This window comes from Hesperophylax consimilis, chromosome 9 (genome assembly GCF_061612785.1).
Source record: "Hesperophylax consimilis isolate HC1 chromosome 9, BYU_Hcon_1.0, whole genome shotgun sequence".
Taxonomy (NCBI): Eukaryota; Metazoa; Arthropoda; class Insecta; order Trichoptera; family Limnephilidae; genus Hesperophylax; species Hesperophylax consimilis.
The window spans coordinates 7,167,016-7,182,704 of record NC_142844.1 but is presented as its reverse complement, the minus strand read 5'-3'; the positions used below and the strand labels follow the sequence as shown (position 1 = coordinate 7,182,704).

The 15,689-nt window shown below is 33.0% G+C and overlaps 1 protein-coding gene across 1 annotated transcript in view; it reads left to right on the top strand.

Moving 5' to 3' along the window:
• The window catches only part of LOC149420850 (serine/threonine-protein kinase NIM1-like), a 139,235-nt gene that overhangs the window by 38,760 nt on the left and 84,786 nt on the right, over positions 1-15,689 (top strand). The window contains exon 2 of the mRNA XM_089635243.1: positions 12,881-12,988. The gene's annotated coding sequence lies outside the window, so the exon portion shown is untranslated. The remainder of the gene's footprint in view (positions 1-12,880; positions 12,989-15,689) is intronic.

The window sequence follows — 15,689 nt, the reverse complement described above, 5'->3', positions numbered from 1 at the left end:
TTTTTTTACATAAAATATAAGCTTTTTTTATAGTAGGTAGTTATTTAAGTACCTACTCAAAAATCTTATGATTTCAGCGGATTTAAAAAAAAAAAATTTATTAAATAAGAGAAAATTGGAAATATAATTTTTTGGACGCGAGGTCTGTTAGTTAATAAAGTCACGATGTTTTATTTTGTTGGTAGTGATTTCTTCGAAAGTTTTTTGGCTTGTAAGACAAAAACGGTGTAAATGTAATCGTGCCAGTCATCACGTCGCGTTTTAAGTACCGAACATCCTCGTATCAAAATATATAAGTGTAGGTAGTTACACCCATGAATAAGGCGATGCAACTACTCAATGAAGCTGTATCTACCTTAAGAGCATTAGATGTGCTTAAATATATTTGAATTACTATATCTTATTACCGGTTGGCATTCGTTCAAGAGCAAGCCAGTAAGCGCAACGCATCTATCCATAATATATATTATCCTCTTCAGTACTTATCTTATGGGCCGGTTAATAAGTAGGTCCGTATCCTCGGACGATATTCTGTGTCGAATTCGAAATATACAGGATGGGGCAAAAGTAATGATCCGGCTTGGAGGAGGTATTAAAAAAAACTAATAAACTTAGAGACGTAAAACTTTTTTTATTATGATCTGGATATAATTTTTTATTAAGTTTTGAATACCACTTCAGCAAGAGCCTACAGCAGCAATATACTGATGTATTATATTTATGTAGTTTTGGGTTGCTTTTCTTGCAGCAACAAATTGCAACAATTGAGTGACGAAACCAATCTGGAAGATCTTTGGTTCCAACAAGATGGGGCTATTACCTCTGCCCCACCCTGTATGTGCGACATTCCTTGCCCAAATTTAAGCGGGCTAAATCGGCCGCTCAGGTCTTGGTAGTTCCCTTTTTTAGATGCCGAGGCGCTAGCAGTAACATTTTTTTTTAACATTATTTACAGAAATAATTTTCATCAAGGACTATGTCATCTTTGGGGATGCTGTGTGGAGGTTTTTTTTTAAGGAAAGGGAAGAGAAGAAGGAGATGAAGATCTGGAAAGGAAAAACGTAAAAGGGGTGGGTAGGAATCTGAGGGTCAGTGTGTTCAGAAGTGACGGGGGAGCCCACTGCGGTGCAAGGCGATGGATCGAGAGAGTCCTGCTGGAGAGTTAAAAAAAACTCCCAGCCTGTCAGGTAAGCGTCATATTTGACATATATCAATCATGACGCTGTAATTAGTAATTACTTCCATCTCGAAATTAACGTAAACCGAAATTTTAATAATTTTATCATTATGAATTATTATATTCATCAAGCGATGGGGGTTGATGTTATTAATCAATAATCAATCTAAAATAGAGAAATTCTCCGGTAAAGTATTATGAGAAGGATTTTTCAATGTCAGGACAGTGTTTTCGTCATACTTTCATTAGTTGTAAATTGACTCCAGCAAAACATATACTATTTACAATTAGTATCCTCGCATCTGCATCATGCTGGTTGAAGTGGGTTACTTTATCAAAAAAATCAACATTTTGAAAGCTCTCCAGATGACAGTAGAGAGCATAGATATACCACTCACGTAGACAATAGTTTTGTTTTATAAAGAAAATGTTCCTCCATTAAAATCATAGACATTATAGCACATGTATATTTCTTATATTATCTAGGCTTATGATCTATGTACAGATTATGTTCCGTCATATTCCAACCAAGCCGAGCTTAAAATCAACTGATATACCGGACTAAGTCGTATAATACGTATTTTTTCTTTCTCATCCAATATATTATATACACATTGATCTGTTTTACTTATCCCTGTAATGTTTAATTGTTTGTTACAACTTCATTGCGCTTACATTATTCTGTTTGCTGTGGTATTTAATTTCTACCTCTAGGATTTGCTGGTCATATTGTTTCCAAGCCTTTATTTATTGTAATATTATTCAAGTTTTTAATCAAGCAATACTGGATGAATAGTGCAAACCCAGTCTGCAAAATTTCATTAAATATATACAATTATTACATTTCAAGAAAAAAAATAATGAAATTCAAAAAATAATAGAGGAAATGGTAACATAAAATAAATATATTTAAATAGAATTGAAGGATCTTCGTCCTTCAGGGAGATCGCCGCATCATCTGCATCCATCGCTCATTGAGTGGAGAGCTTAGCCACTCAGATGCAGCAACGAATGACGTTGGTTGACCTCCTGTCCTTCCCCATGCTGGATAGTCGGTGGCTAAGCGAGAGATAATATATATTATAATGTATAATATTTAGAATTTATAGTTATTACTTCTGTGATGGCATTTTGACTGAAGCTGTTTCAACTCTTTATTTTCGATGAAAGGACCGAGGCACCGAGGCCTTCAACACCTGGCTATAACTATCCTTTAATTTCCGATTGTGCCATCCAACTTTTGCATAGAAAGAGAAAAATCCAATCTAGAAGTCTCCCATTTATGTACATCCCCACGTTTTCCACTGCCCAATATCGAATTATTTTTTGTTGGAGTCATTACCCCAGTTTTCTGATCCAATTGAGGCAATAGGAAAAGATTTTGCGATTTTAGTTAGTAACGCCGTATTTGTCAGTTGGGTAAATTTGTTAGCAAAAGTTTGTGATACTTTGTGAATTGCGACTAAATTACGAATAATAGAGAACGGAACTCGGACAAACTTCGCCGCTCAAAAATGTCGTTCTTACAGGCGCTTTCACGGTTCGTCCATTTGTGATTTCTTGGCATATTTAAATATTCAACGGTGAACAAAATAACTTGTTGATGATTGACAGAACAATAATAAAACCAAATTTGTGAAAATTGTATTACTTTGCCAACTAACAGGTTTAAAAAATTTCTTGTTAATAGTTTATAGGTTTTCTTTGTTCGGTTACTTGTTGGATTATGTTAGTTTTTCTATGCTTACTTTAACGCAATTGTCGTTTGTTACCGTCGACACATTTCAAAGAATGCTCACTAATTTATCAAAGCCGCTTGGGGGCTGGCTTTAAAAACCGCTGCTATCAGGGGCTACCATCTAATTCTCAGAAATCCTGAAGCACGCTCGCCAACAACCGCCCCCATTGTTCTAATCGATGGGAAACTTACATACAGTATACCGTTTGCCTAATTCTCTCAATGTTTTAAGTTTAAATATGTTATTAGTGTTTAATGTACTAGATTAGATTTATGTAGATCTACGATAAATGTACGCTCCTTAAATGTCCTTATCATGGAATCCCGCCAGAGTCCAGAATAAATCATCACAGCATACTGGAAACAGTTGTTCGCCACGTTAATCTAATGCTTAAAGTCTTTTTTGTTCTTGTTCTTATTATCGTATATCATTATATTATTATTGTATATATTTTATGGGATGTCTGGGATTGCACAAACCTCCCCACATTCATCCTCATATACAATATTAAAGACGGGTTGTTTCAGAGATTTGAACAATACTTCAAATTTCATAGATAATTTTCAAGTTCTCTGAAAGTTCTGTTATAATTTCAGTTCTGTAAAGCAACTGGCTCATGTTGCTTTAATAACAGAACTTCAATAACAGGACTTGTACAGAACTTGGAAATTAACTTTGAAATTTAAGAAGTGTTCGAATTCTCTGAAACAACCCGCCCTAAGTGTTAAACTTGTCGTTTCTCAGCGGACAACTGTTTTATTCACGTTGGAAGTAAAAAAACTCTCATCGTCCTTTTTTACATCTAATGACAACTACAACTGCCATCGAGGAATCGGTAAGTTTTATGCCTGTCATTGGCTATGAAAAGACTCGGGGGGCTTTTTGACTCGCAAGGTAATCCGGACGATTACAGCAATCTTATAATCATAACTGGAATGATAAGGCGTGTGTGTGCCTTAATATCCGAGAATATGCCGTTAAAACAAAACAAGATTAAACCCAATAAACTAGTGCTGTCATTAGTCGAAATGGCTGACCGTTCCTCCGTTTCCATGCTAAACTAATTTAGCTACAAGCTGGCGTCATACGTCTTTAGCTTTATTTTGGTTTTGGTAACCAATAGCATTAGTCATGTTACAAATATGTAGACCTTAAAGGGTGCTTATTAACACAATACTTTCATAAAGTGTACCTTACACGGAGAAAACTATAAAAATATTGCTAATTTATTAAAATTTTCTTCAAATTATACGTAATCCTGTTAAAACAGGACTGCAGGCCCTTAACGAATGAATTGATTGGTTTCACGTTAAACTTTTAGTAACAATTAATGTTTTAATGCGACGTCGGAACACGTGTTCATAAAAATCATTATATTTTCGCATCTCGTCATTATATATTAAGAGGAAAAACGCAGGTACATGAACACTTGTTCCTATATAATTGGAAAGTACTAACATTGTATTAGGAAACCGCCTGCTGTTACGTTTTTGACAGGATTTTAATAAATCAGCAATACTCATTTTTATCCGTGTATGCAAGGACGTGAGGTGTAATTCACTTTTGGTTATAAATAAATTAGAGAAGAAACACTTACCTGTGTACGAATAGTATACCTACGTGGAGATATTTATTAAATGCATCATTTTAGTACAGTTTTATGGTTAGAGAAAAATACAGCTCCCTCAAAACACAAAGAAACCGATAAGAAGAACATGATTTTTTTGAATAAATAAGTAACGAAGTTTAGTGGAAAAAATGATTGATTAATCCGATAAATACATCCCGAAACACGTTATTTGAATGTTGCATCAATCTTGCGTGCTTTTTTTTCAATCTGTGGTTATAAGTACTAGCTTTTGCCCGTGACTTTGCTTGCATGGTATTGAAATTACTGTACTATAAATTTACCCAGGGGAAGGAAATGTTTTTCCGAGATGAAAATTAGTTTACGAGTATGTCACTTATTATGCCTCCAACTATCCAAAAATCACGTCGATCGGTCGCGACTTGAAAGAAGGACAAACAAACCATAATATTATGTTAGGATTTGTTTTGATATTTTTTTCTGTGTCGTTTGTAGATAATTTTTTTTCTTAGAAATTTAAATCGTCAACACGGAAACACTATCAGTTTCATCTTTGGTTTAATATTACGCAATTTTAACTTTGAAATAAGGTAATTATAATTTAATTGAGTAATTTATTTTTTCCAACGAATTATTTTCATAGAAACTTAATTTCTCACTTTAATTAACGGCCTTGGACCCTTCACTCAAATTAATCTCCGAATCTACTTGGCAGGTTTACCGCAAAGTTGTGGACATTTTGTGCGCATAATATTATAAATATTTTTTCCGTATTTATTTATTTTTACAATTACTTTGCATTCGCTGTAGCGCTGGTCACAATAAAGCCAACCATTTTAAAATGATCGATCAATTATTGAATCGAAATGTCGACATTTTGCCGAATGCATTTTCTAGATTTTATTTCTACCGATTCGGCAAAAATTATTTTTATTTCAGGTTTTATCGAATTTGAATTATTCGTTTATATCATTTACTACCCTTAAGTTTCACCAATATTTCGAAATATCTTTTTAAACAATGTTGCGTATGGCATTTTGTCTTTGCAGTTAATTTGAAATTACAACGCTTTTTAACTCGTTGATGTTAAGAGTTTCAATTACCTCGAAATTATGGACGGACAAAAGATTGTGCTTATTTCATCACACCAGAGCTCACCGGTTTTCTGATTCAGACGTCACCTAAACAGATTTTATCCCTCGTATGAAGCCCCCGCATTCAGAATTTCTACCGATTATTAAAACATTTTTCTTGAATACTTTTAACAATTTTCAGTTCCAAAAAATAATATATTGTTTTTGAAAATAATATCTATACATTTGTGGAGCCGAAACGGTAATTAGATGAAATTACCTCCATAAAAAACAAATATCAAAGAATGCTTTGAAAATTATTAAAAACATTTTGTTTTGCTTTTTAACATGTTATAGTCATGTAAAAATTCTCAGTGTATCTTCAAATGCAACTTTTGTTGATTAGATTGAATTTTTGCTCTATTTTAAACGAGTCGTTCTTTTCAAAAAATTCACTATGTTCTAAAATTATTATCTTTTTTAATATTAGCACACTCCCTCTAAAATTCGTTCACGGAGAAAAATGAGTGCTGCTGATTTATTAAAACCCTGTTAAAAAAGGTGACAGCAGGCCATTTCCTAATAAACTATTAGAACTTTCGTAAGATATCGGAACACGTGTTCATGAAGCTACGTTTATCCTCTTATTAAAATGAAATGCGAAAATATTAGAATTTTTATGAATACGTGTTCCGACAACACTTTAACACATTCGCATTTTATTAATAGTTTATTAGGAAATCTGTCAATTCATTCTTTAAAGGCCTGTAGTCCCGTTCTTAACAGGAATACGAATAATTTGAAGAGATTTTTGATAAATTAGTAATTCTTTATATAAGTTTTCTCCGTGTATCTACACATCTCCCTTTTAAATCATCTTCTTCTTCTTTTTGAAAGTTTACTACGCATCCTTAAAGATATTATACAAATTTACGTAAAAACTGGTGAACTAAGTTCGATTTTTTGAATTTATACCAACTTTATATTGGATACCCGAGATATTGAATACAGCTAGAAGGTATTTATTACAAAAGCTTCCATGGAAAAAAAGAATTTAATTTATTTGGATACTAAATTCATATAGTTATAATCATATCATTAAAATCCATAAAAGCCTCATTAAAATAGAACATCAATAATGTAACTGGTATCCAATCGCAAGTTTAATTAATTGAATTATTTAAAGGTGATGTCGACGCTACACGAGTTTCGTATTATACGAAATCATTTATCAATGAACTAACAAACTAACGCAGTATTTTCCCGAACGGGTAGGAAAAGCACACTAACAGCTCCGTCTCGGTACACATTCCTTGCTTTATTCAGAGTCATACATTTCAAAAATTCTGTTATCCATCCAACCTACTTTATAAGGAATGTAACGTTATGTGTATAAATTTGCTATATATCATTCAAATACTTTATCGATTTTTTATCAATATCAAATTTGCAGAAAGAACAGAAAAAATCGGTGCAACTAAAATTAGCTCTACATTGAACTTTTTGGCCGTACATCCTAAAACTTCTTTTGGTCAAAGAAACTATTTATATCAGGCACCACTTATGTTTAATATTCTTCCAAATCATATTAAGTGTACCAATTCCTCAGTTAAATTTAAGAAGTTAGTTAAGATGTTTGTATTGACGATTATCTTAATATTTTTCATACTTGTCCTTTCTTAAATAATAAGATTGTATATAATTCCCATTTGCTAAAAACTGAATGTCACCCTAGTTGCCTTTATTATCTGCGTGGTATCACACTGGAACGTGCCGCAAGTATATAATATATTATTTTTAATAAATAAATTGAGAATTTACACAAATTCATAAAATAAAATTTACTTGCGCACGCCGGGATTTGAACCCGCGACCTTTGGATCGATAGCCTTATCCCTCGACCACTGAGATTACCGAATACAATTTTATAGCATCACCATTCTAGGAAAGCATTCATGTACGTACCTTTTAGAAGTTGACTATAAGAAAAACTATATAACTAAAGTTAACTTAACCATGTATTTTCCAGTTGACAATATAATATTACAGTAAATGAAAGATTTTCTTGAGGGTTATTTGATTCAGCTATTTAACAGTTGCTCCGTTAAAACTGGTTTTCCGTGAATTATACATCGGATTAAATTTAATATAAATGTTTAAATACGCCGGTCACGAGAAAAGTAAAAGTGTATCGCACGCCACGGAGTATAAAAATGTGTTAATCGTTTTGTTTTTAGACATGCAACTACTAGATTTAAATAGAAATTGCCTCGCACTAGTAATGAGATCAGAAACTACCAAAATAAACATCTAAACATAATCGATAACCTTAATGTAACTAATTTTAATTACCAGTGGACTGCCTTATAAGGTCGACTAGTTAAAGGCATGTCTTATTAATTGGGTAGATTTAAAATTGGTAGTAGGTTTATCGGTACCTGCATACATTTAATTAATTAATATGTTTGAGTCATTATTGATTCACGTTTTTGTGATATAGCTTTACAAGATATAGTTTTCATGATATAGCTTTACAAGATACAGCTTTCTTAATATAGCTTTCAAAATATAGCTTTACAAGATATAGCTTTCATGATATAGCTTTCACGACATAGCTTTACAAGATACAGCTTTCATGATATAACTTTATAAGATATAGCTTTCATGATATAGCTTTCATGATATAGCTTTACAAGATGAAGCTTTCATGATATAGCTTTCACGATATAGCTTTACAAGATATAACTTTCATGATATAGCTTTCATGATACAGCTTTACAAGATATAGCTTTCTTGATACAGCTTTCATGATATAGCTTTTCAAAATATAACTTCACAAGATATAACTTTCGTGATATAGCTTTACAAGATATAGCTTTCATGATATAGCTTTGCAAGATATAGCTTTACAAGACATAGCTTTCATGATATAGCTTTCATGATACAAGCTTTACAAGATATAGCTTTCATGATATAACTTTCATGAAATAGCTTTACAAGATATAGCTTTCATGATATAGCTTTACAAGTAATTAGGCTCACGTTGTTTAAATAATGTTGGTGACCATCCTACAAATCTTCTACAACTTGAACAATGAACAATTATGTCGAAATTAATATGAAAACATCCTACACGCCTTCGGCCTTCTATTTCTTCTTTCCTGTCCAGTTCTTGTGTGTAGCAACTTTTCATAAACATATTGTGTCCGAGGTATACTGTTTTTCTTTCTTTATACTTTTCACGAGCTCTCTCTCTCCCTGTTGTGTTCCCTTAGCAACTGCTTGTTTGTGTATTGTACTGTCCATAGCGTCTCTAGCACAGGGAGAAAATAACTGATAAAAATATTGCTAGTTTATTAAGAATCTCTTCAAATTATTCGTGATCCGGTTAAAACGGGATTGCAGGCCTTTAGCGAATGAATTGATAGGTTTCCTAATAAATTTTTAGTAAAATATGAACGTATTTGCGAAATTGTTTTTCGTAATTTTGTGAAAAAATAAAAGGAAACATCTGGCAAAAAGTGTCGCTTTAATTTTTATCAGTACTTTTAGTTTTTGTGCAATTATCAATTTGACATGACACATTCAACGACATTTTTACAAATTGCATAATCGTATATTTAAAAAAAAGTTACTAATATCTGATATTGATAATTTATTTAAGAATTTCTTCAAAATATTCGTCATTCGGTTTAAAACAGGATTGCAGGCCCTTAACGAATTAATTTATAGGTTTCCTGATAAACTTTAACGTCGGAACATAATAAGTCAATATATTTAAAAAAAATAACAAATACATAAAAATCCTAACATTTTTGCATTTCGTCATTATATAATTTTATTATCAAGACAAACAAACGCAGGTGTATAAACACGTGTTCCGATATTGTTACGAACTTGCGAATATGCAATTCTTGCAGGCTTCATATCTTTCTCAGTCATTTTTGTTACAACTTACTTATTAATACGGTTTTTATTCTCTTCTCATTGCCATCATTAGGGTTTTGAAACAAACTGCCTTAGTGTGGAAGTTGTACCGCTTAACCTTGGACATTATACCTAAATGTAGCTCAAGGGTTGAATTTCATAATTCTGTTTAAATTGCAAACCAATAAGCTACTTCTTAATTGGGATGGCCTCCAAAGCGAAATGATCTACCTATTTTTCTTTGGGTCGAAAGGTTTTATAATGAATGGATATTTCGTCAGAAGTAATGTTTTTAGTAACCTTACGGAAATAGTTTTTCAGTAGCTGTGAGGTATATTGCAAAATAAATACATAGAAGAGGAATCAAAGTGTTTATCGCTGCATCAGCGACTTTGCTTTCAATTCTCCACATGCCTCGGCTAATTCAATCTGTATGAGTGCTTGTAATCAAGTCGTCACCCGCAATCACGAGACATGCTGAATGATTTGCTCGTCGCAATCTCTGCTGCATTGTGCTCTCATATATCTCGTAAATGCTGCACTCCGGGGATCAGATAGAAATGATGGCTTCAAACTGTCTTATTTTTAACATTTGCTATATTAAATTTTACTATATGAAAAACAGCTGATGGTGTGACGTATTTTTTTGATTAGGGGTTTGCATCTAACTATGAATTATTTTAAGCATTATTTTTTTAATATAACGATTCCTGTACATTACAAAGTTTTGATCTAGGTTAACCTGATTGGCTGCACGGAGTGCCAGTTGAAGTGGCCACTTTTAGAAAATTATTCTAGATTATAACGCGACCGGTCTACAGCTTATGTGCAAGCCATTGTTGAATAAAAATATTAGCTAGTTTTTCCCCGAGATAATAATTTTATTATTAATCTTTTTTACCGAGGGTCTGAATGATGCCCTACGTCCTCTATATCTATAACATATACTGCTGCAAATGATAAAGCTTCCAGTTCTTTTCTGGATAATGACGTCTGCCGTGGTAATAATGGCGTCACTTTTTGAGAGTGGCAATAGATGGAAAAGGAACCACAAAATGTTACGTAAAGTACGGAGTTTTTTTCTTACTAACATTTAAAGTAAATTTTGAATTTTAAAAAAATTAAAGAAAGACAAACATTCCCGTGTTACGAATTACCTGACAATATTTGAAAATCTTGTACTACCACCATAGTAAACGGAAAATGTTGCGATGGACGACTGAACCAGCCGAGGAATTAAACTCACGAAGCCTGGGCGAGACGCAAACGCGATGCCAACTCAGCTACTGACCTGTATAATTATGAAATAACAATATAACGAATCTACCCTGTAAATTTGACTTTCGCTGAAAAACCTTCTTTGATTTAGGGGTCGCAGCTCCAAATCGGTTGCAGATTGCTGTTCTAGAAAACTTTATTTAAATGGGAAAATTTCATAATGATATCGAGGATTTGAGTCGACTTCTGAGATGAGACTTTGACTGGAGGGGAAGCAATTTTAGATAAGACTAAGAGAGGATATTTATTTAGAGAGAGGCAACCAAAAATATGTGTTCCCACTTCTAGATTATAAAAAGTACAATTTGGGGAATCGTCTGGGTGGTTAATTTTCTTATTTTATTTATTTGATGTATTAGGAAAGTAGGTCAGTGGAGTAGCGATAAACCCCGGCCCCCAGGGCTCGTTCATAATATTAACCAAAAACCAACCTTTCACAACGATTGTACATAAATATTATACATATTAAAACCATTTTATAATCTTATTGAGAACTTGACAGCAATTTTTATGAAACGTTTTTGATTTTAGGTTGTTCTTTAAGAGGTTGCCTATAGATCGCGCATAGTTGGCGAAAATGCTGGAATTGATATTTAGATAAATACGATTTAGAACCCAGGTTCGAGGCCCAGAATCCTTTCTACCGCCTGCTAATAAAGCCACACGAGTTCATTGTAATCTATCACTAAATTAATGTCCAACGTGTTTTGTTAACCACGGAGTTTTTCTTTAAAGAGTCCAAAGTGACGTGACCAAATAATAAATTCGAAAAATACGTGCACTTTCCAAACAAAAAAAAACGTTTAGAAGGCAAATTCACTTTCGTGTTTTAGGTTACATGCGAATGTATTAGACTGCCCACTAGTACCCGATCGTGATACGACAGTGGCTTAGACATATTATTGCGCGTTCTACCTTCTCGTATATATTTTACCTCCAAGCACAAATTACACAAGTATAAATATACCTATATGTATTTATAAGTTAGGAGCTAAGGCATCCCTCAGGGGGCATATTCGCCTACGCAATCTTCTCTTAATAACAACGCCCATGCATAAAAGCTGTAACAAAACACCCACGCCAAAATAGCTTTTAGACAATATAAGAAAATTATATTCCGTATATTTGATCACTTTGTCCTAGTTCTAGATTTGAAACAGCTTTTTTGTCAGTTTTATATTTTACTACCAGGTTTATTTAACAATAAATATTGCGTTGTGTCGTGCTTTTTGATATTTCAATTAAACTTATAAAAGCTCTGTGACATTTTCTATTGATGTTAAAGCGTGGTTTTATTTACTATTAATCAAATAACTGTTTTCGAAGAAGGCAAACACTTTGGGGTGTGACATTATATATTAATTGAAAAAACACACTTTGTAATACACCAATTTTTATTTTGAAAAGTGGTGTATTGCAAAGTGTGTTTTTTCAATTAATTAAATAACTTCTATCCGGCTTTGTCCGAGTTTTAACAAATGAGGCACATACCATTAGAATTACTAAGGCTAAACAATACAATCCGTAGGTCGATGGTTCAAATCCCGGCGTGCGCAAGTAAATTTCTTTTGATTAAGTTACTTTATTAAACAGTTTATTTTTTCAAAATAATACGTGTATTATATTTGCAGCACGTTCCAGAGTGAAAGATGCTCTCTGTGTATTTAGAATTAAAACGTTGCTTAAAATGACTTAAGCCATTTTTTGACCAAATCTGAACAGAAAAGGTATTTCCCCAACTTCCTTTTCCCCATCTCCTTCCCCTCCCCACTACCTTCAGCCACACAACACCTAGTCTCACTGGATCCAGATGTTTGGGAGTAGGCGGGACTATTATGCAATATAAACATAAAAATAGTTGCGTTTATTTAAAATTGATGTTGTAATTTTGAAACATTATACAAATTAATGGCGTCGAGCTCACCGAGAGGTTTTACTGCACTGTGCCACCATGAAACTCATTATTTTATTAAAAATATATTTGAGTGTTATTATTACAGTTATTAATAAATATACAGTATACTTACTGAGCGCAATGTTTAAAAAAAAAAATTTCTTACTTTTAATTTTAATGTCGTTTATCTTTGATTTCTTCCAGATAATCTCAGTGCCCAGTGAGAAGTTCATTGCCGTTACATTCGTTAGCCACAACTTGACCGAAGGCTCTCGTCACCCATCGCGTGCAACAGAAGCCACAACTTTCACGGTAAGTCTTTTAAAGATAACGAACGCGATTAAATCTTAGGTGCTTACCTTCTCTGCATTCTTATAATAATACATTAGTACCTGCTGACTTATTTCAAATTATTACGTCGATAATAATAATTATTGGATTAGGTACCTACTTACCTAGCAGCTTGAAACAAGACTTCAGAATTCACTAGATTGGTCAACGCTAGTAAAAGTACATATGCATTGGAATTGGAAGCTACTCGTACGTTTGATTTGTTTCATTGTGGTGTAAGACAACCTACGAGACAATCTATATATGAAACGGCCTGCAATCCCGTTTATAACCGGATTACGAATAATTTGAAGAGAAATTTTAAGTTTAGTTGGTGAAAGCAGCCGTTAAAAATTAATCACATATTATAAATATACCTGCTCACCAGACTATTCGTTTTTTTGGGTATTTTTGTACACGAGCAGCCAATCTTGTATGTTTTATATCAAAGCTAAGTAATAAATTTACCAATTTGAATACACGAAGCTTTGGCTTAAATATCGTGACACACGTAGTGTCGCCAGACTATGACTTTGAACTACAAACTTAAAGTGCTTCAGATTTACTTAAACTCTTCCTTACTTAATGATTCGGATATTTATTTAAAATCTGTTATTTCTTCATAAAACCAGACATAAAATACAGGAATTGGAAATGGAAAGAATTTAAACGAATTTACACACTACCTCAATTTTTTTTCCGTAATTATAACTTTTAAAGAGCTTAATATAAACCACTTTTATCGAACAATAATGTAACCTCCCCAATAGTTAGTATTTTAATCGAATTTAACTGTCTTAGGTTTTTTTTAGAAAGTTTAACCTTTTATAGCTAGACACATTTGCCAATCATCCTACCGGCTGCGCCACTGTTATAATACGGTTAAAGGGTGTTCCACTATTATGTTAAGGTTTTGGGATCATTCCTAGAATGATACCCTGAGATTGAATAGGTACTTAGTTTATTTGTAACCGAGTACAGAGCTCAAGGATGCATGTTTATTAATTGGGAGCTGGGATATGAGAGACAGATCAAACCAATACATGTTCTTTTAAACTACTCTAATATGTCAGCCTCGCTTTACACTGACGGAGTCAAATACCTGACTTTATTGTTCCACAATAAGGTGCGTAATAAAATGCGTCAATTTCTTTTATAACTAAGCACTTATTTTCTTCGGTATAAAACTTAATTTCAGTAGGTATACAGGGTGTATCAGCACGAACTGGAAGGATTTTAAAGAGCGATTGCTGAGAAAATTTGGAGTTAAAAAAGTAGCTGTCATTTTGATCGTTCTGTCTCATTTGTTACCGTGCTGCCAGAATGAGACGGATATCACGTGACCAGCTAGGCTGTACCCATTGGCGACGTGTGAAGGATTTTTTTTGTTGTTTAAAATCATCAGATGAAATGAACATTTTTACTCCAAATATTCTCAGGAATCAATTTTAAAATCCTTCATGCTGTTATAAACTCGCTAGGATAAGATTAACGTTCATCGAAATGAAATGTAACCGTATTATTTATTCGTCATTTGCTAGAATATTGAAGATCTAAAACTTAAGATATGTTGTGTTGTTAGCTTGTATGTTTGCGTGTAAGGTAAGTAAGGAAATTTTTATCTTACTTCCAGTGGATTTAATAAAAAAAAAATCGGATTTCTTTCTTCAATTTCAGTAGCCATTTTGAGGCCTTAGAATCGAAAGGTTTTGTCCGTATTGGCGACATCAGTTTTCCTCCAAATGTCACATTTCTCTAGATTTGGAGTTGTTCAGTGAAGAAGATAATCCATTACAACACCGATCCGAAATACTGTTGATTGATAGTTTTGTTTTCTAAAACACTTTTTGGCTCTGTTTCGGAAAGATCATTTGTAGAAGAAAATTCAAACATATTATAATTAACTTAAAATGATTATTTCTTATTTCTATTTATTACTCATCTCTCGCACTGCGCCAAAAAACGCTTTTCGAGATTGCATCGTGCAACTTAGCCAAGAAAAGCCAAGCACAGGTTTTCCTAAAGTTGGTTGTTTACAAGAGATAAGCTGCCCCATTACCCCCAAATGCATTGCCAACAAAATGAAAAGAAACATGCAAAGTCTTTGATTTCTTTTAATTGTTATTTTTCAGTTAAATGGTTTGCCAATTTTTAGCAAACGAATCTATTCATCCATATTACCACACACCAAGCGGGCAAAAATAAAGCCCCGATGGATGGAAAAATTGATTTTTCTTTTTACCGCTATATATTTGAAAATAATACACACAAATAACACATGTAATAACACTTACAAATAATACATGTATTTGAAGGATTTTTGTAACAATGTAGTAACCACACCCCAATAAAAGTACTGTCTGAAATTAAAGCCTAGGTACTTTGTAATAAAACTCCATAAACTGAAGTTATATTCATTTTTTGCCATTTAGTGATGTTTTATGTGCAAAAAATGTATGTACTCGTATTTTATTATATTTATTACAAAAAAATGGTTTTCGCTTTTGCGCAAATCTTTAAATAGTATAAAGTAAAGTGCGCTTAGTTCTTCTAAACTACGCAACGGATTTTGATAGGGTTTACATCTTTGATAAACGCGTATTATATTATTTTTCAATGATAAACTAATGTTTATAAGACAAGGTTTTATGAATAGCATAAAGGATAACAAATGATTATAAGC